Source organism: Mastomys coucha, unplaced genomic scaffold (assembly GCF_008632895.1).
Source record: "Mastomys coucha isolate ucsf_1 unplaced genomic scaffold, UCSF_Mcou_1 pScaffold9, whole genome shotgun sequence".
Lineage (NCBI taxonomy): Eukaryota > Metazoa > Chordata > Mammalia > Rodentia > Muridae > Mastomys > Mastomys coucha.
In genome coordinates, this window is record NW_022196915.1 from 59285510 (window position 1) to 59311974 (window position 26465).

General features: G+C 40.3%; 1 long non-coding RNA gene and 1 pseudogene across 1 annotated transcript; one reads left to right on the forward strand and one right to left on the reverse strand.

The window, feature by feature from the left end:
* Window positions 1-6038: 6038 nt before the first annotated feature.
* LOC116084171 lies at window positions 6039-6564 on the reverse strand (annotated as a pseudogene).
* A 12201-nt stretch (window positions 6565-18765) lies between these two features.
* LOC116085361 lies at window positions 18766-20153 on the forward strand. Its single transcript, XR_004116513.1, has 2 exons — window positions 18766-18992; window positions 20120-20153. It is a non-coding gene; the product is annotated as an uncharacterized LOC116085361 (long non-coding RNA).
* The last annotated feature ends 6312 nt before the right edge of the window (window positions 20154-26465 follow it).

The following is a 26465-nucleotide window of genomic DNA, read 5'->3' on the forward strand; positions in this document are numbered from 1 at the left end:
TGGTTCGCGTATGGCTTAGTTTTGCTGTGTCTGTACATGGCAGAGGGAATAGGATCTCTATCTCTGGAGTCCCTGTTACAAGTACCCCACTTCCATTCATCCTTAGCTTTTCCCTAATCATCTATCCTTAATGCCCCACTGACAAATGGCATCACATATAAGAATGAGACTTCAATATGTTTTGAAGGATGGAGCATTTGGTCTGTTTCACTTTCTCATGGAGATGACAAATGATTTTAGAAAGAGGCTGAGTCGAAATGATGAGTCACAACCATGCTTCTAGTTGACGTCAGCCAGTCCAGCTTGCCTTCTCTTTTGTCATACCCAGGTTGTGTTTTTCTCCTTTTCTGTTAGATACTCCTTATCATCCTAAGATAAACAAGCATCAGACCTTCTTGAGCTCATTTTTCACTTTCAGACCCCATTGCCTGGTTCTCCTACCATTCTCATCAGAATACCTCGAAGGGAGTTTCTTATTAGTTGTCTCTTTGTTTGTTTGTTTGATTTTTGTTTTGTTTTGTTTTGGCTTTTCGAGACGGGGTTTCTCTGTATAGACCTGGAACTCACTCTGTAGACCAGGCTGTTCTCGAACTCAGAAATCCGCCTGCCTCTGCCTCCCAAGTGCTAGGACTAAAGACGTGCGCCACCACCACCCAACTTATTAGTTGTCTCTTGATTCTTACTTTTCATTACTTCCCGTAAGAGATGGCAGGGAGCAGGAGTTTCCAACCTCTGTGGACACTTCCTTGTCCAGGTCATTCAGATGCCTGTATTCAACGGACCATGAATGTTCCTTGTTTTTCATACTGATCAATGATTGACATTTGATTTATGTGGTCAGTCCCTTCTCTCTAACAGTTTCTTGCATTGTCCTAGAGATGGCTCCTTGGCTCTCCTGGTTTTCTTATCTTTGCATAATCCCATGTTCATTTTATGCTAATATCAAATTTTAAATACTTGCCTGGACTTCTCTCCATGCCTGTAGACTATATAGGCACCTACCCTGTGTCAAATCTGTGTTCAGTGTGGAGTAATGCTCTACTAAGCCTGATCCTTCTAAAGTCTTTCAACCCCAGAAAATAGCAAATTCACATTTTCTACTGCTCAGACTTCAAGCTTGAGGCTTGGACTAGACTCTTACTCTCAAATTCCACATCTGACTTCTTTAAAAATTATTGTAGTCTTGCCCTCAAAATAGCTGCAGAATGAGGACATTTCATCCCCTTCTTCTGTGACATGTGGAGTGACTAAGGCCTAGTAGCATCAGCCACCACCATCTTTTCAGTCTCCAAACTGGATTCCATCTTTCTACCCTCATGTCCCTGAGTCTATTCTCAACATACAGCCAAGATGTGATCCTATTAAAATGTAATCCAGATCTCACCTCTCCTCTCATCAAAGTCTTCTGGAAATTCCCATGTCAGACAGAACAAAGGCCAGTTGTGAAGCCTATACATCACTGCAGACTTCCCTTAACTTTGCTCCTTGGTGTCCCTCAGAAGCAGATATTGTAAGCCTGTCATTCCTCTATCTGCCATGGCAGATATGACATGACTGACACTCCCCAGTACTGTCTTACCATTCTTACCTTTCCACACAACACTCCCTCGCTTCCCTGCTTCATCTTCTCCCTTAAGGAGTGAACTGCTGTCTATGTTATTGGTTGCAGAACCCTCAGTTTAGGGTAGTGCTTAGTACTTAGGACACTGAACGCTTTTGAGTGGTTTGTTGGAGAGTACAGAGTTAACGCATATATCAAGGTCTCAGAAGGGATGTAGTCCTAGGGTCTTGGACAAGAAGACATCTAAAAATCCTCCTAAATTCTTGTGTCAAAAGCTAGGGGAGAGCAGAAGCTTGAGAAAACTGATATCACCAGTTTTGCATGTGGACCGAAGCAACTCACCAAGGTGTACTCTCCTGTGTTGACCTTTTCAAGCCCTTTGTCTGTAACGGTGGTGGGAGCAAACATCCCTGTGCTTAAGGAATTCTATGAATCATCGAGACAGTTGATAGAGATCTACTCAGCACCGAAGCTTGCCTCCTGAGCTGAAAGCTATCTCATGTCTGAGCAAAACCTGCTAATTCTTGAACACACACCACAGATATCATTGTTGTTGGTCTATTATTATTATTCTCTTTTAAAAATTCACATGACTGGTCTATTTTGAATTTGAAGTTAAGCAGATTTCTATGCTCGTGCAGATAGGTTTAGAAAAACACAGTTATTTTTTTTTAACTTAAAATTTTGGGGGGGGGGTGGTTATTATCTTTTATTTATTTATATTTTAAATGTTGTTCCCAGTCCCAGTCTTCCCTCAAAATTCCCCCAACTCCACTCCCCTTCCCCTTTGTCTCTAAGAGGGTGCTCCCCTACCTACTCCTACCATGCCCCTCTAGTATCCCCCTTCTTTCGTGCATCAAGCCTCCACAGGGCCAAGCACATCCCTTCCCACTGAGGCTAAACATGGCAGTCCTCTGTTGTATAAGTAGCAGGGAAAATGGACCAGTCTATGCATGCTTTTTGTCTGGTCCACGTCTTATTCCACAGTGTCTTTCTCCATTTCAATCTCATGACTTCTCACATCCTCAGGATCCCGTGCCAGTTGCCGAGCCTTCTTTTTTTCTCAGGTGTCCCTTTCTTCTTCCTTTCCTTCAACACAGGAATCCTGCTGAGAATTCCAGCAAATATTTCAAAACTGAAATCCCTTATCTTCATTAATGTCAGGTCTTTAATACTTATATCAAGGTGAAGCAGCTGCTCAAGAGTGATTAGGGGGAAAGAATAGGGGGGTAAAAGATAATGATGGAAGGAGAGAGAACCAGGAAGACAACTGGATGCCCAGGCAGTGGCTAGAACATAGAAACTAGATGAGCTCAGGGCAGGTACACTGGCCACAAGAGTACTACTAAATCTGTAGCAAAAAAGTCGAGCCTGTAGGCTTAAAGTTGATTCTGGATTCTGGGAAAGAAACAAAATAGTAGGATGTCGCGACCACCCTCGACCAGCAAGAATGACGCAACACACTCTCGGGCTCTTCTCCAGCAGTTTATTCAAGAACCTTGAAGAATCTTCTGACCACGAGGAAAGCCAACCCACAGGTTAAATACTGTATGGTCAGCCACCCAGGTAAAGCCACGTGATGCTATCTAACAGGCCCACATAGCGGAAGCAAGCCAGTTGACTCAGCCCATAACCAAATAAGGAGTTGTTTACTTCAAGAGTGCTCGCCATCAGACTGGTGGGGGGGGCGGCGGCCAGCGCCATCTTTGAAGTGTGGCGCTTCGCAGCTCTCCACAGTAGGAGGCTGAAAACATAAAATGATCTTGGTTTTGGAAAACAGAAAGATTGTGGAGGTATTACACCTTGTTCCTGGTACTCTGTAGTCAGTGTATTATCATTAATTGTTCATTTGAGTATCTCTCCACTCATTAACCTGAAACTCTTGAAGATCAAGTAGTTTACATTTTTCTTACTTTGTGCAGTGTGGCCAGCTTACATTCATTAAATGAACAAATGACTGATTCATAACAGTCTGGGTATATCACTTACCAGATATGCCTTATAACCATACTATACATCTGTAATTATAAAGCAAAAATTAGATATGGTATAATCTTTAATTATGCAAAAATTAATTTTGTGAAGCATCATAATTCTATTTCTACTATGGTTGACAGAAAACTCAGAACATATTTGTGAACAATAACTGTATAAGTCCCTATTACTTATTTACACATGTGTATCAGTCTTTATATATATGTAAATTATTTATAAAATTGTACTATATACATGTACACATGTATATACTTTATAAAGTATATTTATAAAATATTATACACACATACATATACTTATATATAATCTCAAGACTTTTCTGCCACCTGGGTTGCATATGAATATATTAAGTTTCAAAATGTACTTTGTCAAGTTAATTTTAGCCTAGGTTTTACTTGAGTAGCCATGAGTTTCTATAGGTACTAAATGCATATGAACATTTGTACTCATATGTGCTATTTATGCCAGTTGATTCTATTGTTTTGTAGTCATTCTTAGTATATAAGACTATAGTGTTCCAGGCTATCTATGCCTGGAAGGTGAATGGGATATTTACAAGAAACCAAAGACAAAGCTGGGTCTTCCATAGGTGAGGTGAATCCATGAATTTCTTAAGGTTTTTCTGTTCCATCCTGAATTCATCAAGAGATCACTGGAGTTTAGGAAGTTTCTGCAGCAATTCATAAATGTCATCTCTTATGGAAAATGACATGGGCCATTTTACACTTCAACAGGTTTGAACACAGGAGTAAAAAGCAATGATGATCTGAGTAGCAGTAATAGTGATTAAAGCAAGTACTACTAGCAAGTAGACAGTGAAAGATTCAAGAGAATTAGTGTAACCAAGGTTTTGCTGTGTTCGTTGATGCATTGTAGTGATCTATACTAAAGAACCTTTTATTCAGTAAGCAAGAACATCACCAATGAATTTTGAGTATATTCATTTCTAAAAGTGTCAGTAACTGTGGGCAAAATTATAATTATGAAGTAGCAATGAACATAATTTTATGGTTGGGGTCACTACAACATGGGTTGCACCTTAGAAAGGTTGAGAAGCACTGCTTTCTAGATGTATAAGTGGGAAAGATCTTTTCCTGTTCTGTAGGCTGCCACGTGGCTCAAGTGATGATATCCTTTACCATACAGAAGCTTTTCAGCTTCATGAGATCCCATATAGCAATTGTTCTTAGTGTCTGTGCTATCAGAGTTCTGTTTAGAAAGGCCTTTCTGTACCAATACATTCTAGCCTGTTCCTGAGTTTCTTTTCTATCAGAGTCAGGGAATCTGATCTTATGTTGAGGTCCTTCATCCATTCAAGTTGAGTTTTATGTAGGATGATAAGTATGGATCTATTTGCACTCTTTTACATACAGCAATCCAACTTGGTCAGCACCATTTATTGAAGATGTAGTCTTTGTTGTGGATTTTTGGCTTCTTTGTCAAAACTCAGATGCCCATAGGTGTGTGCAATTATGTCTGGGTCTTCAATTCAATTCTAATGACCAACATGTCTATTTTAATGTCACTATCCAGCTGTGGTTATCACTGTAGCTCTGTAGTGTGTCTTGAAATCAGGGATGGTGACACCTCCAGCAGTTCTTTTAATATTCAAGATTGGTTTAGATATCCTGTTTTGTGTGTATGTGTGTATGTGTGTGTGTTTATGTGTGTGAATATGTGTGTGTATGTATGTGTGTGTTTTCATATAAACTGAAAATTGTCCTTTCAATTTTTGTAAAGAATAATGTCAGAATTTTGATGATGATTGCATTGAATCTGGAGATTGTTTGGGTAGGATGACCATTTTACAATATTTAGTGTCACCATTCTTTGGGTATGAGAGATATTTCCTTCTTCTAATGTTTTCCTCAATACTTTTGTTCAATGTCTTAAAGTTTTTATTATGTCTTTCACTTAGTTAGTTTCCCCAAGATATTTTATGTTTTGAGGCTATTGTGTTGCTCCCCTGACTCCTTTCTCAATATATTTGACATTTGTATGTAGGAATGCTACTGATTTGTGTTGATTTTGTGTTTTGCTATTTTCCTGAAAGTGTTTATCAACTGTAGAAGCTTCTTGGTGGGATTTTGAGGGTCCTTTAGGTATGAGATTGTATAATCTGCAAATAAAGACACTTCGTCTTGTCTTCTTCACATTTGTATGCCCTTGGTTTACTTCAGCTTTCTTATTGCTCTAGCTAAGACTTCAAGTATTATGTTTAATAGGAATGGAGAGAGTGGACATCTTGGCCTTTTTTTTTCTGATTTTAGTGAAATTGCTTTGATTTTTCTCTCTTTTTAGGTCAATACTGGCTGTTGGCTTGCTGTATATCACCTTTATTATGTTGTGGTACATCTCTTGTGTCCTTAGACTCTTGAAGACTTTAAAATACAGACACATAAACACACACACACACACTTTAATATGTGTCTTAAAAGAACACAGAGATTGTAAGTATATATAAGTTGTTTTGTAATTTTCTTCATTTTGATCATATTACTTTCTTGTCTTCAGAAGGGAAGATTTTGACATCAAAAGTAACTAAATAGTTGAGAAGGGAATTTACATATTTTAGTTCTAAATAGAATTCTTTTGTGGTATTCCCAGCTGTCTGTCTTTCTTGAGAAAATTTATGGTTATTGAGAAGGGTCAATGCTTCTATAATAGAAATTTTCATTTGGGAATACTCATAATATTCATATCAAAGTGATGTCATATTGCCAATCTGAATTCTTTTGGTTCCTGTTGTGGTTCAATATCTTTTACTTGCAAGGAAAATGCCAGATATTTAGAATTGACATATATACATTGTTTAGTAATGACAACAACTCTTTATCTTCTCTAGCAATTTCTTCTTTGATTTCTGGATGGTTGTCTCAGCTGCTCACTTAGGAAGCTGCAGGGAGAAGTGTATTTGAGAACTGTGTGGATGGCTTCATCTTGCTTTCCTACTCTCCTCTGTTCTTCAGGTAGAAGTTCCTAATGGTGTGGGTCCTTGGAGCCCCCATCTCTACACCATGATGCCTTCAGTTCCTCTTCAGGACTTTTATCATGAAGAGCTATTGGATTTAGGACACTTTAATGGACTGAATTTTTAGTCTGGTGGATTTTGATGTTAAGTAGATTTTGATCTTCAGGCCTGTCAGTTTTAGAGAACTGTTTTAGAGAAACTCAGGGAAGAGGAGATGCCTTAGAGAATGACCATTCAGAGAAGTAAACTGTGGGAAGCTTTGGTTGGAATCTGATAATGTCATAAAGATACCTTGTGATTGGCACCGTTTATCTAAAATCTGCTTAGAACATTAAATTATCTTTTTGCTACTAGTCAATATTAATAAATGTTCTTTGATGAGGCTCATCTAGTCAAATCCCTTGAAAACACCATATTAAATTTTATATAACCTACAATTTCTTACTAGATGCCACTTCTTGCACATGAGTTTATTTCAAAAGCTCCTAAGTATATAAATATAAATAATTATGAGCATGTGTATGTTTATAGTTATAACACATCAATTTTTCCATTTTGAACACTTGGGTTTTAACCTACACAGATAGAATCTATAGCAATGGCCTCAGATTCCAAATTGTATAGAGACACCTTAGAGACTAATCTTATTTTTATTATTTATTACAGTTTAGATGTGCTCAACATATTAAAGACGTGAGTTCTGCAGCATATTGCTCCAAGGCTCTAAGTAGCATGTATTATTCATGCTGGTGGTGGGTGGCTATGTGTTGCCTCATCCCTATGTATAAGCCTCACTGCTAATGTTAATGGAATACGGGGTCAAGCACACACATTCGATGTTGGATTTGGATCTTGGGGCCTTTACAGAAATTGAAATATGAAATTTAGTATTTTATATTCTGCAAAGAAAAAATAATACTGTTTCTAATAAAAATACAACTGGAATAAAATTTGAAACCTCAGTTTCCTGCTATAAAGTTCCTTCCCTCCACTAAAACATAGTTTCTTATCAAAAGAAATAAACTTTGAGAAGTCAAATCTAGTTCTGCAGATACGCTGTGGTTTCTTTTTATGTGGTATATATGTTGAATAAGAGGTTTTTTTGTTGAAGAGGATCAGATCCAAAATAACAAAAGAAAAAGTGGAAGTGAATTTATTATGTGCAGTATTGGTTTTAGTGCCTTCAAAAAGAGCTGGAAGGAAGGGAGGCAGACTCAGGGCCTCTATATCACATAAAGAGCAAGCAGCCTGGTAGTTGGGTATATTTGCTGTGTCAAAGTCATCCTCAGCTTCCCCAGCCACTTAAATGTGCATCACAGGGATAATCCGTGATTCTAGAAACTTCACATGAAAAATAACCTGAGGATTTGCTCATAGCGTTAACCACATGGAACTCAAAAACCTCAAATCAAGAAGCTACCTCATTTGTTGATGGCTTAGTCCCTGGGAGTTCTGGGGAGTCTGGTTGGTTGATATTGTTGTTCTTCCTATGGGGTTGCAAAGTCCTTCAACTCCTTCAATCCCTTCTCTAACTCCTCTATTAGAGAATTACTCTATTGGAATTACTCAGTCCAATGGTTGGCTACTAACATCCACCTCTGTATTTGTAAAGCTCTGGCAGGGCCTCTCAGGAGACAGCCATATCAGGCTCCTTTCAACATGTTCTTCTTGGCATCCACGATAGTGTCTGGGTTTGGTAACTGTATATGGGATAAATCCTGAGGTGGGACAGTCTCTGGGTGGCCTTTCCTTTAGTCTCTGCTCTACACTTTATCTCCGTATTTGCTCCTGTGAGTATTTTGTTCTCCTTCTAAGAAAGACCAAAGCACCACTTTTGAGCTTCATGTGGTCTGTGAATTGTATCCTGGCTAACTGGAGCTTTGGGGCTAGTATCCACTTATCAGTGAGTGCATACCATGTGTTTTCTTTTGTGATTGGGTTATCTCACTCAGAATGATATTTTCTAGTTCTATCCATTTGCCAAGAATTTCATAAATTCATCATTTTTAATAGCTGAGTAGTACTCTGTTGTGTAAATGTGCCACATTTTCTGTATCCATTCCTCTGTTGAGGGACATCTAGGTTGTTTCCAGTTTCTAGATATTATATATAAGGTTGCTGTAAACAGTGGGGCATGTGTCTTTATTACATGTTGGAGCAACTTCTGGGTATATGCCTAGGAGTGGTGTAGCTGTGTCTTCAGGTAATACTGTGTCCAATTTTCTAAGGAACTGCCAAACTGATTTCCAGAGTGGTTGTACCAGCTTGCTTTCCCACCAGCAGTGGAGGAGTGTTCATCTTTCTCTACATCCCCGCGAGTATTTGCTATCACCTGAGTTTTTGATTTTAGCCATTCTGACTGGTGTGAGGTAGAATCAACAAAGGAGTACACATGGCTCCAGCTGCATATGTAGCAGAGGATGGCCTTGTCATGCACCAATGGAAGGAGAGGTCCTTGGTCCAATGAAGGCTCAATATATGCCCCGGTGTAGGGGAATCAAGGTCATGGAGGTGGGAGTGGGTGGGTGGAGGAACACCCTCATAGAAGCAAGGGGAGGGAGGATGGGGTAGGGTGTTTCCAGGAGGGAGGGAAACCGGGAAAGGGGATAACATTTGAAATGTAAATAAAAAAATACCCAATTAAAATATTGTCTTAAACTTATAGTGAACTCATGGAGCTAGTGACAGATAACCAATGTTTAGTTAGGTACTAGTCTTAACGGAATGAATGTAAACATTTCTGCTGTACCTCTTCATCGATTTATGTCATAAACTTTTACCTTAAACTTACTATGAACTTAAAGAATGTAAAGATACTTAGAAAAACCATGTGATCAGTTATCCTAATAGAGTATAAGAACTAAGAACCAAAAATAAATGCAGGTGTAGCTCTCTTCAGCTTCATCCAAAATGAAAAAAACAAAAACAAAAAAACAAAACAAACAAACAAACAAAAAAACCCAACAAAAAAAGCGAAGCTACCTCATGTTTCCTTAGCAGCTGAGTAAAGCCTTAATTACCTCATTTCTGGCTCTGTGTGCAGTGCCACCACCCCGCTGTTGTCTCTCTCAGTTCATCCTCTTACTCATGGGGTCTAGGACTCCAGGCTTGGGACTGAACCCTAAATAAATGTTTGAGAGATGACTAATATATCCCAGAGATTGACTTCCTAGTGACAGATGGGTTTGGATATTCTCTTCCTCTACTCCATGGCTAATTGGTTATCAATAGAGCCAACTTGTTTTTAACACATTTCAGTTACCCGCCATGAACAATGACTTCTCAGATTAAAATTTAAAATACTTCTGTATTTTAAATTTTAAAGGAAAAATTATAATCAATTCTCACCCCAGGAGCAACAGAGCCAGGCTGAGTCTGGCCAGCCCTCAAGCCTCCTTCTATGGCCCTCATGTTTAAAGGCTCCCTACTGCTCTGTGGCAGTAAAACATACAGGTACTATAGCTTGACTTTACACCGAGTCATACACAAAACTACAAGCTGCAAATTGTACCATAAAGCAGAAATGAAAAGGATGTAACGTCAATATGTATTCTGAAACATGTCATCTGCAGTGTGGCTATTCTGGGTTGGAATCCTTTAGCCCTTTGCCATCTCTATTCTTGGAAGACGAAATAAATGAGTTTAGAAGGAAGCCATTAAACTGGGTTTGGCGTACCTGCAATGCCGAAAGATCATGATTTTGAATAGGGAGACACTGTATCAAACAAACAAGCAAACACACAAACTCCTCTAAGCAACAACAAAGAGACAGCTTTCTGAGTCTTTGAATAAACTATCTTATCTGAGCTTATTTTGTTTGAATTTCCTGAAGATGCCATTTCATGGAAATGTTATTTGTGTAACATAAAATATCAAACTATAGCAGCCAAGATAATCTTCAGTCTATACTAATGTGCCCTAGTTACTTTTTCTGTTGCACGGATAAATACTCTGACAAAAAGCAACTTCAGGAAGTATTTATTTTGACACACACTTGCATCATGGTGGGAACGTTAAAGCAGTAGGAACCAGAAGTAGTTGGCAACATGACATCTATAGGCAGAGTGATAAACGCCTGTACTCAGCTCTCTTCCTCCTTTGAATACAGTCTAGAATCTCAGCCCAGGGTATGCTGCCACCCACAGTGGACAGGTCTTCTCCTCTTCTTTAACCCAGCCCACCACAGGCATGCCCATAGGTCTGTCTCCTAGGCAATTCTAGATCTTATCAAGGTGACAATTAGTATTGACTGTCATACAAATTTTCAGAGTGTTGATTTTCAACCCATTCTTGAGACATCAGACTTACTAAGTCTAAGACTTATTTTCCCATGTTGAAGATCTTCCCACTTGGACCTCAAGGCTCTCCACTGTGAGGTGTGAGAGCTGAAGTGACTGAGAAGCTGTCAAACTGCTGATCCTTTGCTTCCAGGCCATGCTCATGCCATCACCTCCCCACCCTACCCTTTCCCAAATACCCGAGAGAAACAGCCACATTTCCATCTCTTCGAGGCTTAGCCTTTGCACACTGCCACCGAATATGCATTCTGACTACCTGTTACTTGGTAAACTGCTGCTGTACGTGTGGCTCACGTTTGGAGATATGTTAAAGGTACTTGTTGCTCTTCCAGAGAACCTGGGTTTTATTCCTAGCACTCACAAGGAGCTTACAACCATCTATGAGTACAACTCTGGGGTGGAGGGAAGATCCAATTCTCTCTTCTGGCCTCCATAGGCACCAGGATATACATGGTACACAGACACACAAGCAAGCAAAACACCTACACGGTGAAAGATAAAAATAATAACTTTTAAAAAATTTAAAGAATTTAAAACTGAAATCCTCACAGAAAATACTTCGAAGTATTTGAAGCGGTGAAATTCAGTTCTATTAAAAAACAAACAAACAAACAAAGCAAATGTTATGCATTTCTAAGGATGTTTTCTTTTAGTGCATGAAGAAAAAAAAAATGTAAAGGTACATTTGTTATTGTTCATTTGGAGATCCCTGTGAACAATGACATTTTAGACATCATGTTTTCATCTTTCAAAAAACACAGCAGGACAGAGCCCCATTCGACACAGCAAAATAAGTTCCTTAAAAACATTGACTAAAGCACCAGAAAGCCGTCTCCTATTTTAAGCCCTAATAAACAACCCCGGTTGGAGAAAAGCTCTATGAAGATTCGGGCCTCTCTGGTTACTCTATTTTCCAGGTTTCCCTCCCCTGCTTGATTCTCCTGTTTGATAAGAGATCAGGTAACCATGACAACACTGTACCGTGGCAGGCCTTTTAGTGTGTGTGTGTGTGTGTGTGTGTGTGTGTGCGCACACACACACATTACATAACTCTGAAAATAAATCTGCTATCTGTTTGACATTTGCTTCCTTTTCTTACAAACTTTTTTCTTTTTCCCTCTCAGCACAGTGTATCCTGAAGGAAGCTCTCCACTTCAGAGGATTTTGCTGACAGGAGTGTGGCTTCCTATTAGTGGCATGATGGCTGCACCCTCTGAGGCTCACATTCCCAGCATGGATTCTCCCCATACACACTTCAGACTAAATTATAGGTCTATTATCCAGTTAGTGAAGGCTAGCAGAACTGTGATAGTTCACTGGGGTGTTTTCTAGCCTGAGATTTATGCAGTCTGAGTGTAGGCCATCCAAAATGGGAACCACTATTATGTGAGCTCTGAAGGTTCACCTCAGAGGCACTGATTTCACTGGGATTCTGCCAATGGGAAACCCACTCTCATCCACGGCAGATAGAAAGAACTTTTCACTCAATTAGTGTTTGATAAGACAGCTTGACCTAATATTTCTTGAAAAATAAAGACTCTAATATAATTTAATATAGGGCTATTGGCATGCCAAATGACTAGCTTCTATTATGTGTTCAGAGGAGATTTTATTTTCTGCTATAAATCCTAGAAACTTGCTTAGTGATAAGGGTTTCCCTCATAACAAAGCAAATTCTCCAGTTTTCTACATTCGTGGCTATATGGAGATTTAGGCAAGTGACAAGCAGCATAATTCTTGTATAATGAGAAGAAAATTATCATCAGGGTCAGAATGAGGCCACTGCTCTCAAAGCAAACCCAGCAGAGACCCAGCTTGCCTTTACCCACCAGCCTGAGTTGTAACTAGGCAAACTGTATTGATTAGATGTATTTCTCCAATAGCAGTATCCTGCTCTCTCTCTGGAACATGCTTGTATCAGACACACAGAGCTTTCTCCTACATGTCTACCAATTAAGGGTTATTGAGTTTAATGAGTCTATTCCACAGCACTCTCTAGCATTTATGAAAAAAAAAATCTCTTGGGACTTGGGTCTCAGAGCAAAAGATTTCATAAACAAGCCTATGAATGTGTTAGATGAGGCTGTGTTTGTTGGTTGAATCAAGACAGCCAGTGTGCAGCCATACAGAGTCATGATATGACTGTCGTGTAAAATGACTGTATTTGCAAATAAACACCATTCTAGCCACTTCAGTAAGCTCAGAGCCTCTTTATGCCCAGCAGAGGTTGTGTCCTACCTGAGGGTGTTCAGCAGAGAAAGGGGCAGAGAATCAGTTCAAAGCAGTCAGGCTAGCACAGGAACCACCTTAGCAACCTGGGACTTGGCCAGAATTGAGTCTGCATGCACCCCTCTCTTGATGATGAACCTGACTGCCTAGCTTCGTGTAGTAGGCACACACAGCTCTCTCCAAACAGATGCATGTAGAAATCCTGGTCTTTCCACTCCCCACTCCCTAATTCCCACCCCCACACACACTGAGCTATATGTACACCCCTCTCTGGATAGGGGAGGTTTCTGCTTTCCTAACTTATCAACCAATGTAGATAGTGTCTATTCAAGTCTATTATCAGTGTATCTGCATATAAGATAGGCCAGAAAGGCCAATCTGGCTGGAATTGACTTGGAATATATGTCCAGTAAGGAAAACTGTCCTCAAAACGAATTCCCAAGATTTCTTTATTTACCATCCTATGGCTGTGCTTATTCGGGTGTTCACATGATAAAAAATGAGATGCATTATGGGAAGAGACGCATGCAGTAGCAAAGAGGAGTAGTTCTGTGACATAACCTATCAAACAAAATTAAGGGCCACCCAAACTGCTCCACTTAGTAACCAGTCTCCCCTTTCTTTAGATCCCACAGTGCAATTCGGGTACCTTGAGAACCCACAACATGTGGTCTGATGTCAATGTTCACAATGCCTCCTTTTCTAATCGACGCTACTGCTAGTGTGAGCCTTTCTTTCCAGTTCTTTAGATAAGTGGCCAAAAACCTGAAAATACCTGGCCCAGACCAGAGCACTCAAAACAAGGGGAGGGAGCTTTTGTCTAATCTCTAGATAGCCACTGGCTGATGACAGCCTTGATTAAAGTAGCTTTGGCATATTACTTTCTGTGTTTGACTGCTTAAATAAATGATAACATTGGCAAAAGCACAGGCCAAGGAAGGTGAATAGTATGAAGAAAAGAAAAAGAAGGGTGGTACAGGAAAGAGTAAACACACGGGTCCTTGAACATCCTACTGAAATCAGTAGGTGACTGAAATCAGATTGGCTTTGAATTGCAATTTGATATGACCCCCCTCTGTGAGCTGCTTACCTCTTTGAGATTTTGCATCTTTGTCTTCAAATGGAGGAATCCTACCTCAGAGCACTGTTGGGAAGTTCTTTATCGAGTTCATAACCGCAATTCACAGAAAAGGGGGTCAATAAATGTTAGCTGAGCCCGGTGAGCTCGTCATTCTTCCTCTCTCAACACCGGACCCTAACCTTTGGACCTTGCCACTCCGTAAGGAGCAGATGATGACTTCTGTGACCTTGTAGAAGGAAAGGCATTGGCAGGACAAAGGGTAACTGGAGGGTGGGCCATAAACCAACTCCGTTGGGATGGGACTTGAGGACAGGTTTGACCATGGAGAGCCACAGACAATTCAATCCGCAGCAGGCATTTAACTAAGAAGATTCCAAGATTCGCTTGCCATTTTGTTTTGGTTTGCATACTGTGTCTTGTGACTGTACAGGCCGAGTTTTCTAAAGGTAATTAAAAGACTAGAGGGCAGTTCATGTTTACTTCTCTGTCAACCATTACCAAGGTTGTCAGTACACGCCAAAGGAGGTGTGTCTGCTGCTATCTAGCCTGATCATCTGATTAGATATCTTCCATGAGCACAGCATTTTAAACCCTCAGAAAATGGATGGGACATGGGCCTCCCTTGGTTCATGTTTAAATAAAGCACATTATTTTTCTTTCCTTTAAATATTTTAAACTGGAAACCAGCTGGGTTTACAAATAGACATCTAGCTGTAACGGTTTCCCACAAAGATTCTCTGCGTGGTAGTCATCATCTGTTTAGACTCTTCGGTGACAGGAGGAAATTTTAAGCTCAGAAAATATGTTTAATTGCTTCAAACAAAAATGCCAAAATGCCATCTTTCAAGGCTTCTCAGAGCCAGTTGCAGCAAATATGTCTAATTTGGTCATTCTCTAAACTTGCTGTATTGAAATAGGAATGTGAACTCCTATCTCAACTTTAAAAAGAGCAGCTGCAGAGATGGTAGGACTACCTGGAAACTGGGCTACAAAGTCAAGTCTGCTTGCAATTGTCATCTTGGGGAAGAGAGCAATGTCCTTCCCATCCTCCTTCGTCACAGGGGTGTTGAAAAGGTGGAATGGCTCTATTTGAATCTATTCAGATCTTGTAAGACCTGGTGCAAACTGAAAAGGGGACACCCATTGTTCAAAACACAAGAAAGCTCCTATCACAGTGATATAGCAGGCCACTGATTTCCTGCTCCATGGCCTCTCACCTGGCTTGGGTAATTTGTAAAGTTTGTGATATGATACCAGGTTAAAGATAAATGAAAACTTCAAATAGACATGGGATTTAGTATTCATCTGTGTTCATGCAATGCCAGCTTGAAGTACATAAGTAAAGTGTTTAACTGGGATCACTGACACAGTTGGCATATCACAATTTTCACACAGGTGTGCCCTTTTCCCAAAGAAAAGCAGAAAACTGTCCAAGCCTGACTCATCTTTTCACCCCTTTCTTGATATGGGTGCACATTGTTTAGCAATTTCCTCCAAGATGTAAGATTTCATGCTGCAGGAAAATGATAGGGAGCCCCCACCTTTTCAAGCCTCTGCTATGAGGAAGGACCAATGGAGTATCTCTCAGCCCAGCCAAACTGCTTGGAAGAGACACCCCTTGACTTGTTCCGCTGCCTGCAAGTCATGGCAGTGTGTGCCAGGGTCCCAGCTTTGGTGAACTGTCCTCCATGCTGCAGTGGGCCTTGTTTGATGTGGTTGTTTTCTAGTCATTTCTGCTCCTGTTACATAATCTGCCGCCCACATGGTCATGAGCTGCGAGCGCAGCAGCTGTTGAATAGTCAGGCTTTTCATATGGAGTGCCTAGGTGATGTATGTTTCTTCAAAGACCATTGTTTTCTACCCGCATTTGAAGGATATTCTGGTTCAAATAAAAAGTGTGACCTCTTGGGGACAGTCATTCACCCTCCTTGCTTCCCAGTCATAGAAGAAACACTCACAGTCACTGGTTTAGAATCTTGCTGAACTCCCATACATGGTAGGCCCCGAGAGTGCTTATAGAATTCTAACATATGCTACATATTGATGGAATGGTGTGGAACTGTTACATATGTCCCTTTATGAATACATGCCCAGCTCTGCCATCTTTGCCATGACCAGCATGTCTTAGGGATTAACCCAATGGGGCAATAGAGAATGAAGAAAGGATAAAAACACATATAGGAAGGCTGGGATCCAGTGGGCCATGAAGCATTTACAGCAGACCACAAACTTAGTGAGTTTATTATATGGAGCAAGAATGAGGAGGATGGTTAACAGATCTCAGCAGGAAGTCTGTGTAGGAACGGTCTCAGGTTACAGTTGTCCTGGAGGACAAAGCTGTGGCTGATGCTTTCTGTGCACAACATGAACATCCAGGTGGAGGAAGCTGCAGCTGATGCTTCGGGAACATTGTTTGTAGCTAAATTTCATCAACATCCATGCTTGTACTTAGCATTCCACTTAGCAATGCCTTTCCATTTCCCTGGTTCTGAGGTACTGGAGTCCTTGACTGTCAATAATATGTATTCATTCAGGACTTCATCTCCTCCCCACACACTTAACAGGACAGAAGGTCAAAGATGATATTATGAATTTCAATATGAAAGGCAACGGCTCATCATTCACTCGCTGGAGTGGCTAACCTTCTGAGCCAAGGGCTCTGTGGGAATGCAGAGATTCCCTAAGCCCACAAAGCAACTCTGACCCTTAAAATTTCAGATCCCATGCACTGGCTTAATTCTGTCATGACCCAATTTATTCCCAAACTATATAGAAGCACTTTGTAGATGGTCTTCCACTGAAGGAGGTGTTGGTCTGGTCATAGCATTCTAATGTCAGCTGTATTTAAAGTACATTTACATAGAGCTAAAGAGATGGTTCAGTTGTTAGGACGAACACCCATTACCCCCACAGAGTGGTTTGCCATGGTCTATAGCTCCAGCTCTGTCAGACCCAACCCCCTCTCCTGCCTCTGTGGACACCACATGCATATGGTATATAGCTATATGTTGAACCGAACACTCATACACATAAAACAAACGTGATCACATGCATACAGCTCACTTAAGGCAAATGTGAAGTCCGATTATTTTCAGTGGATTTTTACAGTTGTTCACCCCTTACCACATAGCTCCAGTTTTTAAACCTTCCATAGTCTTAATACGTGCCATCCTACCTAGTATTATTCGGTCTATTTTTCAAATTTTGAGACTATAATAACGCCCACAGACAAAACCACTTCTGGTTCTATTAGGCAACTGCCCAGTCCAACACAGGGCAATTTCCAAGAACATTGACTCCTTGGGGTAAGAATTGCCCAGAATGAGGAACTGGTTAGTGAAGGAGTTGAGCCACCACTTGTTTGTGACTTAGCAAAGGTGTCCTCTCCAGGAACAGTCTCCAAGTCTGGACTGTATTTCAGCCTTTTCCGCCTCTCTCAGCCTGGGTGCCTTTGCCCAGCATAACCCATAGAACTGTACCTTGTGACTTTAACAAAGCTCTTAGTAATGAAAGGGGGGGTAGGGGGATAGATTTGATCAGTAGTTCTCAGCCTTCCTAATGCTGAGATCCTCTCGTACAGTTGTGGTGACCACCCCCCCCCCCCACTACTTTACTTTGCTACTTTATAACTGTGACTTTGCTATTGTTATGAATCATAATGGAAACATCTGGTTTCCCAATTGTCTTAGGCAATGCAAGCCCTCTGAAAGGATCATTCAACCTCCAAATGGGTCACAACCCACAGGATTAGATCCTTGAGATCTTAGGTGACTTGTCAATCTCCGCACTCTCCCCAACCCCCGGCTTTTCGAGGCCAGGTTTCTCTGTGTAGCCCTGGCTGTCCTGGAACTCACTCTGTAGACCAGGCTGGCCTTGAGCTCAGAAATCTGCCTGCCTCTGCCTCCCAAGTGCTGGGACTAAAAGCGTGCGCCACCACTGCCTGACTGCTTGTCAATCTTTTAAAGCTACTGTTTCCACGTTAGCGCAATGAGGAGACTAACATTTCCCTTGTCATAGGCAGCAAAATTTCTTGTTCATGAAATTTACTAACTCAAAATTGTTAGTAATTTCAATTGGCTGAAAGAGACTGTGTAATTGCTTTGAACACTGCAGCCCAATAGTAGCAGTTTGGAGGCAGTTAGCAAATGCTTTCAACCAAGCTCATTGACAGACCCCACACTCCACCTCTAGTTCCTATTTTAGAACAAATAACAACTACATGGAATTTTCATTTAAAAATTCACTATTTGGGACATTTTGGTGAATCTGTTCTTTCCTTCCTCTTCTCTTCTGCTTCCTCCATTCCTTTTCAAATGTCCGTTGAAACCAGAAAGTTTTAGAAACTGCAAAGCTCTGTCAATGGTTAATTGGTTGTTTGAAGTTTTGATTTAACTCAGGCTACAAAGTCTAAGAGTTTTCAATGAGGGTGACAGTATTTGTCTCTGGGAGTGGAGGAAATATATTCATCTAAAATAACAAAAATGAAGCCACTGTTTACTTAGAGGTCTCATCTTAACAATGTCTTACTCTAAGTGTTTGTACGCATTTGAATCTCTGGCCAAATCCCCATTGTGAAGTCATAGAAGGAAGAAGCATTGAAATGCTGTTCCTGCCCCTCAGGCTATTTGGCCCTGGTTGTTGGCTTTACAATGAAGGATAGAGAAGTGAGGCTGGGAAAGGCTCTGCTTTGCGGGAGCTCCAGATGCATTCTGTCAGAATAAAGGGCTAGTGTGAGACTTCATCTTTAATATCTGATTTACAACAGCATGTGATTGAATTTAGAGATTTTTCTACTTAAACAATTATTTTAAAAGTTGCCCTTCTACAGGTTCTATAACCAAACAGCACTACCAGCTGGTGAGTAAGTGCTCAAATCCATGAGCCTATGGGGAACATTTCTCATTCAAACTCTCGATTTTGGATGTCAAAACACTTTTATTGGGGATTTACAAATTGGAGATTCTCAACCTACAATATTGAGAGGTTGGGCCATTAGCCACTGATGAGTAAAATCCTGCAGGGGAAGTACTTCACTGGGGTAGACACCAAAGGTTTGTAACCTTACTCCCCTTCCTGGTCTATCTCTGCTTCTTGTGGATGGAGAAAAATGTGACTAGCCACCTTCCTGCCACAATGGATGGAATTCATCCCTTTGGAACCAAAAGCCAAACAAATTCTGTCTTCCTAAAGTTGCTGTTGATCATGGTCTTTTCATCACAGCAACAGAAAGTGGCTAACATTCCTACCCAGCCACTCTCAACCCTTGGTTCGAGACCCCTCTGGGGGTTGAACAATCCTTTTATATGGGGTTACATATCAAATGTTGGGCATATAAGGTGATATTTCATAACAGTAGCAAAAACACAGTTTTGAAATAACAACAAAAATAATTTTTTGATGGGGGATCACCACAACATGAAGAACTGTATTAAAGGGTCACAAAATTAGAAAGGTTAAAGACAACTGTTTTAACCCCATTAAACGTTTAGGATTGTGAATTCAGTTGTTGTTGAGACAAAGTCTTCCCATAGCCAAAGCTGCCCTCGAACTCATTGTGCTTCCTAAAAGACACTCATGCTGTGGTACCACTGTCCAGTCCCTAGTCCCAAATGCTAGGCTTGTGAGTAGGGGACAACTAGCTTGTATTTTGTATTTTTGAATTAGTCAACCAGAGAGGAATAGTCAAATGTTTTTTTTTTTTTAATTAAAAATCGGATACATTCTTGGTCCCAAGCACTTCAGACAAATGAAACTCAAACTGAATTTTGGAAGGACATAGCATTCAAACACAGTAATCACAGATGTCATGCCATTTCACCCAAAAGGTTTCACTGCATATTTTAAAATGAGAACAGTCTTCCGGTCAGAATAATTAGAACATAATTGTCATGTCTATAAAGAAAGGAGCAGCAATTTCTCAAGATGTAAAAAATGAATCAGTACTAAAATTTTCACAATTATTATTTTTTTTCAAATTGATACAGGATTCCAATAAAGCTCATAGACTACAGCTTGTGACATTGTCTCAAAGGCTTCTCTAATCCAGTAGTTCTTACGTGTGGTTCGCAGACTGGAAGCAACTGTGTCACCTAGAATGATGTGACTGACTCAGAAAGCCAGAATGGGGACTTCACGAGGAGCTCTCAGTGGGATTCTGATGACAGCAAAGTTTGAGACGTTCCAATTTTGAAGTTGTCCCTACTTTCATCTTTCTGTCCTACTTCGTGTGTATTTGTTAAAGAAATCAATAGGTGCCTTTGTGATCGTTAATTCTGTTTGCCAGCAGGGTTAGATTGAAGAACGCTCCTGAGTTGGGGAAGCATGTAGTATCCCTAAAAGTGTTTCTAGAGAAAATTGACATTCGAGTCAGTGAGTTATCCCCACCCCTAACATGAGATAGGCTGGCTTTGAACTTCCCATCACCCTGCCTTGGGTTTCTATGTACTGAGATTACAGGTATGCAGTATCATATCTTGTAGATAGTCTTGCTATAACAATTTGTCAATTATTTCTTAAAGAAATGAGCTAGTGCATATGTTTGCTGTGTGTAGACCAATTAAGAGATTAAGTGAGCATAGTGGACAGTTGCCAGTGTTGGATCCTTTTGCCTTGTCCCATAGGAATTTACATTTTAAGATCATCCAACCTTGTGTTTGCTATTGGAATTGAAATACAGTCAGCCCTCCTTCCTTCAGGCTCTATCTGTGGATCCAACCAACCATGAATCAGAGCAATTTGGAAAAATTGTATCTGTACTCAACACATACAGACTGTTTTCCTTGTCGTTATTTCCTGTATGATCCAGCGTAGCAAAAAATGTTTACAGCATTTACTGTGTAGTAGATATAAGCAATCTAGAAATGATTCACAGTATGAGAGGATTACATAAGATATTGGAAATAAAACAGCTTTGAGTGTTAGAGATTTGAACATCTGAGGGGTTTGGTGTCCTTGAGAACCATGGAGACAATTCCCACGGACCCTGAAGTTTAATGGCATTGCATTTGCAGACTTAATATTATCCCTACTAAACCAAATTATAGGCTTTTAAAGGCATTAACAAAAAGCTGGCACACCTAATGGTGTAATGGTGAGCAAGCTCTTTGAGGACATCCTTGATTTATGTCTCTGCAGTATAAACAGTCCCTGGTGGGCTACCAGTGTAAGGCCACTGAGTGCAGACTTCAGAACAGATGGGCACAGTCATCAGTTAACAGCCAATTCCAGCACATGTTGCCACAGCCAAATTATGGTCTGCCTTACGGTCTATAATAACTTGGGTGGTTTGGACAAACCCCATTACTTTCTTTGACTCTGTAAATCTGGTAGTACTTGATGTAATTTTGTGTGTCACCTTGGCTAAGCATAAGGGCCAGATATTTGTTCAAATATTTTTCTGAGTATTTCAGTGCTTATATTTTTAGCAAGATTTTTGATATTTTTTAATTTGCAGCAATATGCTGAAAATTATACCTTCTGACCCATAATTATTCTGTTGTTTGATACAAAACTGTGTATTTTAAAAATTATTCATTCCTAATTAAACTAAAAGTGATTTAGGTAAATTTATTGTAAATAGTCTGATTCCGCTGGAACCGGCATAGTGTTATAAATCAAACACATTCCAGGGAAGGCCACACACATGGGAATATATGGGCAGCACAAATTGGCATTGATGGATGGGGGAACGAAAAGTTGAGTGAACATATCTGGAAGGAGTTGGGTCATGAATCTGAAAACAAAATAAATAAATAAATAAATAAATAAATAAATAAAATATTTGTTGAAAAGAACTGGACAGAGGCAATTTCTACATAGAAGCCACTCTACTGGGTCTCTGGGTTGAACTGAGAGAGGTAAGGGCCAAAATATATCCTCAAGAATTTATTTTGACATTTTTTTCTTTAAGGTCTATGAGTGTATGTATGTGTGTGTGTGTGTGTTTGTGTGTTTGTGTGTGCCTGTGTCTATATATGCCTCTGAGTGTGTCTGTTTGTATGTATGTATGTATGCATGTATGTATGTATGTATATGTGTGTGTGTGTTTGTGTAAGTCTGTGGGTCTATGTCTGTGCCTATATGTGTGTGTGTGTATGTATGTATGTATGTATATGTGTGTGTGTGTGTTTGTGTAAGTCTGTGGGTCTATGTATGTGTCTATGTGTGTGTCTGTGTCTCTATATGTATGTATGTGTATGTGTATGTGTGTGTATAAGTCTTTGTGCCTCTGTGTGTGTGTGTGTGTGTGTGTGTGTGTGTGTGTGTATGTAGGGGGGTGGGAGACTGAGGACAACCTTTAGAAGTTTGTTCTCTTTTTCAGTAGTGTAATTCCTGTGATTAAACTCAGGTCATCTGGATTGTTTAGCAAGGACCTTTGTCCAATATGCCATCTCACTGGCTGCAGAAATCTACTTTGGATGCTCATTAATCCAAGACAAAGAGATGAAGGAGGTTCTCAAGTTTATAAGCAACTGGATACTATCATAATAATTCTAACTTGCGACTAATTTTAGGTGTATAAGTATTTGTTCATCTACTTCTAAACATCACAGTAACCTCATGTGATTAAGCCTGTTTTTATTTTTTTTGAAATATCACATCTTGCATATGGATGACAGCATCTTCTGGGCAGTATTAGTAGTTGTGTATAAAAATATTGTTTATTGAACAGTAGTCTAAACATTTTACATAAGAAACACATTTGACCTTCACAACAACCTTATGATGTTAGAGCTATTACTGAAACTCACTTTACAGGAGAAGAGGGGGAGACCAAGAGTTATTAAATGAACACCACCCTACTACTGAGGTGGAACCAAAATTTACAGCCTCATAGTGACTTCAGAGACCATGTTTTGTAGTAAGGTGTTCTACTGACCCTTCACCCAGACAAGTGCCTGGGTAAACTTAGGAGGAGGCTCAGAAATAGGGGCCTTGGTCATAGTTAACTTATAAGTTTTTCTAGAAGTAGTCAAGTCACAAGGATTTTTTTAAAAAATATGAGATAAGGTAAAGGTTGGTATTCTGTTTGTTAGGGTCCTTGGATTCCAATTTATCCAGAAGTAGCTTCAAATTGCTTCAGAAGGAGAGAAAACAAGAGGAAGGGAGATTGACTGTGACTGAAGCCCAGGTCGTCACCTCAATCTATACACAGTGTTTTATTAGGTTGATGGGAAGTCACATCTGAGTCCCTAGCTCATGGACAGTAGTGATCTCCGCATGAATTCAAGCATCTACCTTGTTTCTATGGAACTCTGGATTCCTGGTCCACACTCTATTTTACTGAGTCAAAAAGGGAAAGATCAGAGCAAACTGTAGACTATCTTCTATTTACTAAACTTACCAGATTCCTAGCAAGAGCAGAAGAGTCCTCAATGATGGGAATAGCTGTGCCTCCTGCTGGCTTGTTGGTCTGGAGCAGAACAGCAGTGGACTCATCCCTGACCCCCCTCCCCCACCTCCCTGAAGAGCTGGGACCTCTTATGCTTTCAATCTCACATACTGTTCCTCTTGAGATATATCCCCATACAGCAAAGCTGCCACATTTCATGATGAAACCATCACCATGGCTGCATGCTAAGCCCTTTGGATCTCTGGACTGCAGTATTCCAAGCTCTCTCCAGTAGTGAATAAATACAAATTAAAAGTATTTATAGGATAGAAAATACCAGGTGCATAGAGCTGATAAGGAGACGATTCTCATCAATTTTTCGGTATCTAAAGAACACTTCTATCCCAGCCTTTTGGGTAAAGTTTAATCTCTTGGCTTTGGGATGTCCAGGAACTCTGCTTTTATCTAGCTGTGGAAGTATCTTTCTTTAGTCTATTCTTCTCTAATTCACACCACCCAACACATACACACACACACACACACACACACACACACACACACACACACACTCTGAATTCCTGGAATCCTTGCTATTTTTGTACTGCAGTCTTTTAAAATGTCTTAATTCATTTCTTGTGGGGAAAAGTTTTGCTTATACAGCATTGTTTGTCTTATTGCCATTATCATATCTACATGTATAAGATAATCTATAAAATTTTAAGACTAATAGGGCAAGCATGTCACTATGGGGGACATACAGAGCTCCAAGGGTTCAGAAGTTCGGTTTGCCCACAACATTTTTCCTGTTCCAAAAATTGTTGACTTTTGATTTGGCAGACCAAGCATTTGATCACAGACTCTTTTATAAGATGGCTGCTAGTAAGTGACCATGCTAAAGCCAGCTGCAGAATCACATGTCTGTAAAGATTTTAGTCTGGTAGAAAAGCTGTGACATACATGATATGATTTCAACAATCATGTTGCAGGTAAGAAAGCAATACAGCTATGAAATGCAGGAATAAATTGAAGTGGACTTCAGTTTGCTCTGCTATAGAGAAATCAGCCCTGAATAAAAATAAAATAAGAATAAGAATTTTAGACTGGGAATGAATCTAAAGGTCAATGAGTCCATCTGAGTCACTTTGTAGATGAAATACAAATATCCATATTTCAAAATAAGTAACTGGGAAGCTGTATTATATAATTGTGACAGAGGCAAGTCTAAAGCATAGCTCTTCAGATTTCTACTGTAGAATATTTACTCCAACAAATAACTTTCTTCAACATCCCAAGAACACGGAAGCATTACTTGAGTACAAATTAGCAATAGCCAAAAAAACCTCTCTCTCTGTCTCTGTGTGTTTCTCTCTGTCTGTCTCTGTCTCTTTCTGTGTTTCTCTGTCTCTGTCACTCTGCCTCTCTCTGTCTCTCAGTCTTTCTGTGTCTCTGTCTGTCTCTGTCTCTCTCTCTGTCTCTCTCTGTCTCTCTCTGTCTCTGTCTCTGTCTGTCTCTGTCTCTCTGTCTCTCTGTCTCTCTGTCTCTCTCTCTCTCTCTCTCTCTCTCTCTCTCTCTCTCATGTGTGTGCATATGTGTAGAGGTTGGAGCTCTATACCAGATATCTTCTTCTACTGCTCTCCATCATGCTTCTTGAGAGAAGGTCTCTCACTAAACATGGAGCTCACTGATTGGATAAACTGATGTCTTAGTTATTTTTCTATTGCTGTGAAGAGATATCACAACCAATTCATAAAGTTCATAAAATAAAGCATTTAACCACGGACTTGTTTATAGTTCCAGAAGGTTAGAGTCCATGGCCATCGTGGTGGAAAACATGGCAGCAGGCAGGCAGGCATGGCATTAGCATAGTGACTGAGAGCTTACATCTTACAAGAGAGATTGGACCTGCCTTGAGCTTTTGAAACCTCAAAGCTCACCCCCAGAACAAAAGCCGTACCTTCTAATCCCTTTCAAACAGTTCCACCTACTAGCATTCAATATGAACCTGTAAGGGGGGAGGGCATTCTCATTCAAACCACCACAACTGATGAGCTAGCAAGCCTCCAGGGTCCCTGTCTCCCAGCTGTCGGATTATGGGTGTGCACTGCCATGCTTGGCTGTTTGACATGCTTGGCTGTTTGACGGAGCACTGGGGAATGAACTCAGGTCCCCACGCTTGCAAAGAAATCACTTTACCTACTAAGTCATCTCCCCTTTTCTTAGAGCTGTTTTTTTTAAAAAAAAAAAAAAAAAACTAGGATGAGGAGGGACTAAGTGGGTCACTGGGTACTAGCATGCACTGTCTTTCAGAGTATCCAACTTTGGTTCCACATTGGACAGCTCACAGTTGCAGCTCACACTCTAGCTTCAGGGGATCCAGTTCTTTCTTCCGACCTCCAGAGGCACCTGCGCTCAATGTACATATTCTCCTTCAGATATACACAGAATGAAAAACAACTAAACAACAACAACAACAACAAAAACTTTTAGAAAAAATGGTCCTATTAATCGGAACCTATAGTAGAAAAGACAGGAAAGAACTATTAACTATTTGATTAATCAGCCTCAGTCATAGTTGGTGTTTTTGTGACATTCCCTGGGGATATGTGAAAGAGCAAGCATCTCTTCACACCAGGCAGGGCATCAGTGACAGACCAAAGCCGCCGTTCCACCCATCTACATTGGTGCAGCAATGAGTGAGGGCAATCAACTGCATCCTACAGCTTCCTGCTCAGCTTGCAGGCAATTCTATGGAGGAGTCTCCTCTTCTCAGCAACCGACTCCTTTTCTAACCTTGGGGCAGAGCTTGTGAATCTAGCCACTTTCTAAGCCTCCTGAGTCTGTCAAGTTTTCTTAGCTTCCGGAGTCACCTGAGCGGCTCTTTTCCCTCCAGGACTGAATGTTTCCATTTGAAATAGCAACAGGATAGACACAGATTTGTTTTGTTGTTGTTTGTTTAAGTAGCTTTATTATTGTTGCCCTGGTGTACTGGTTGGGCTTCT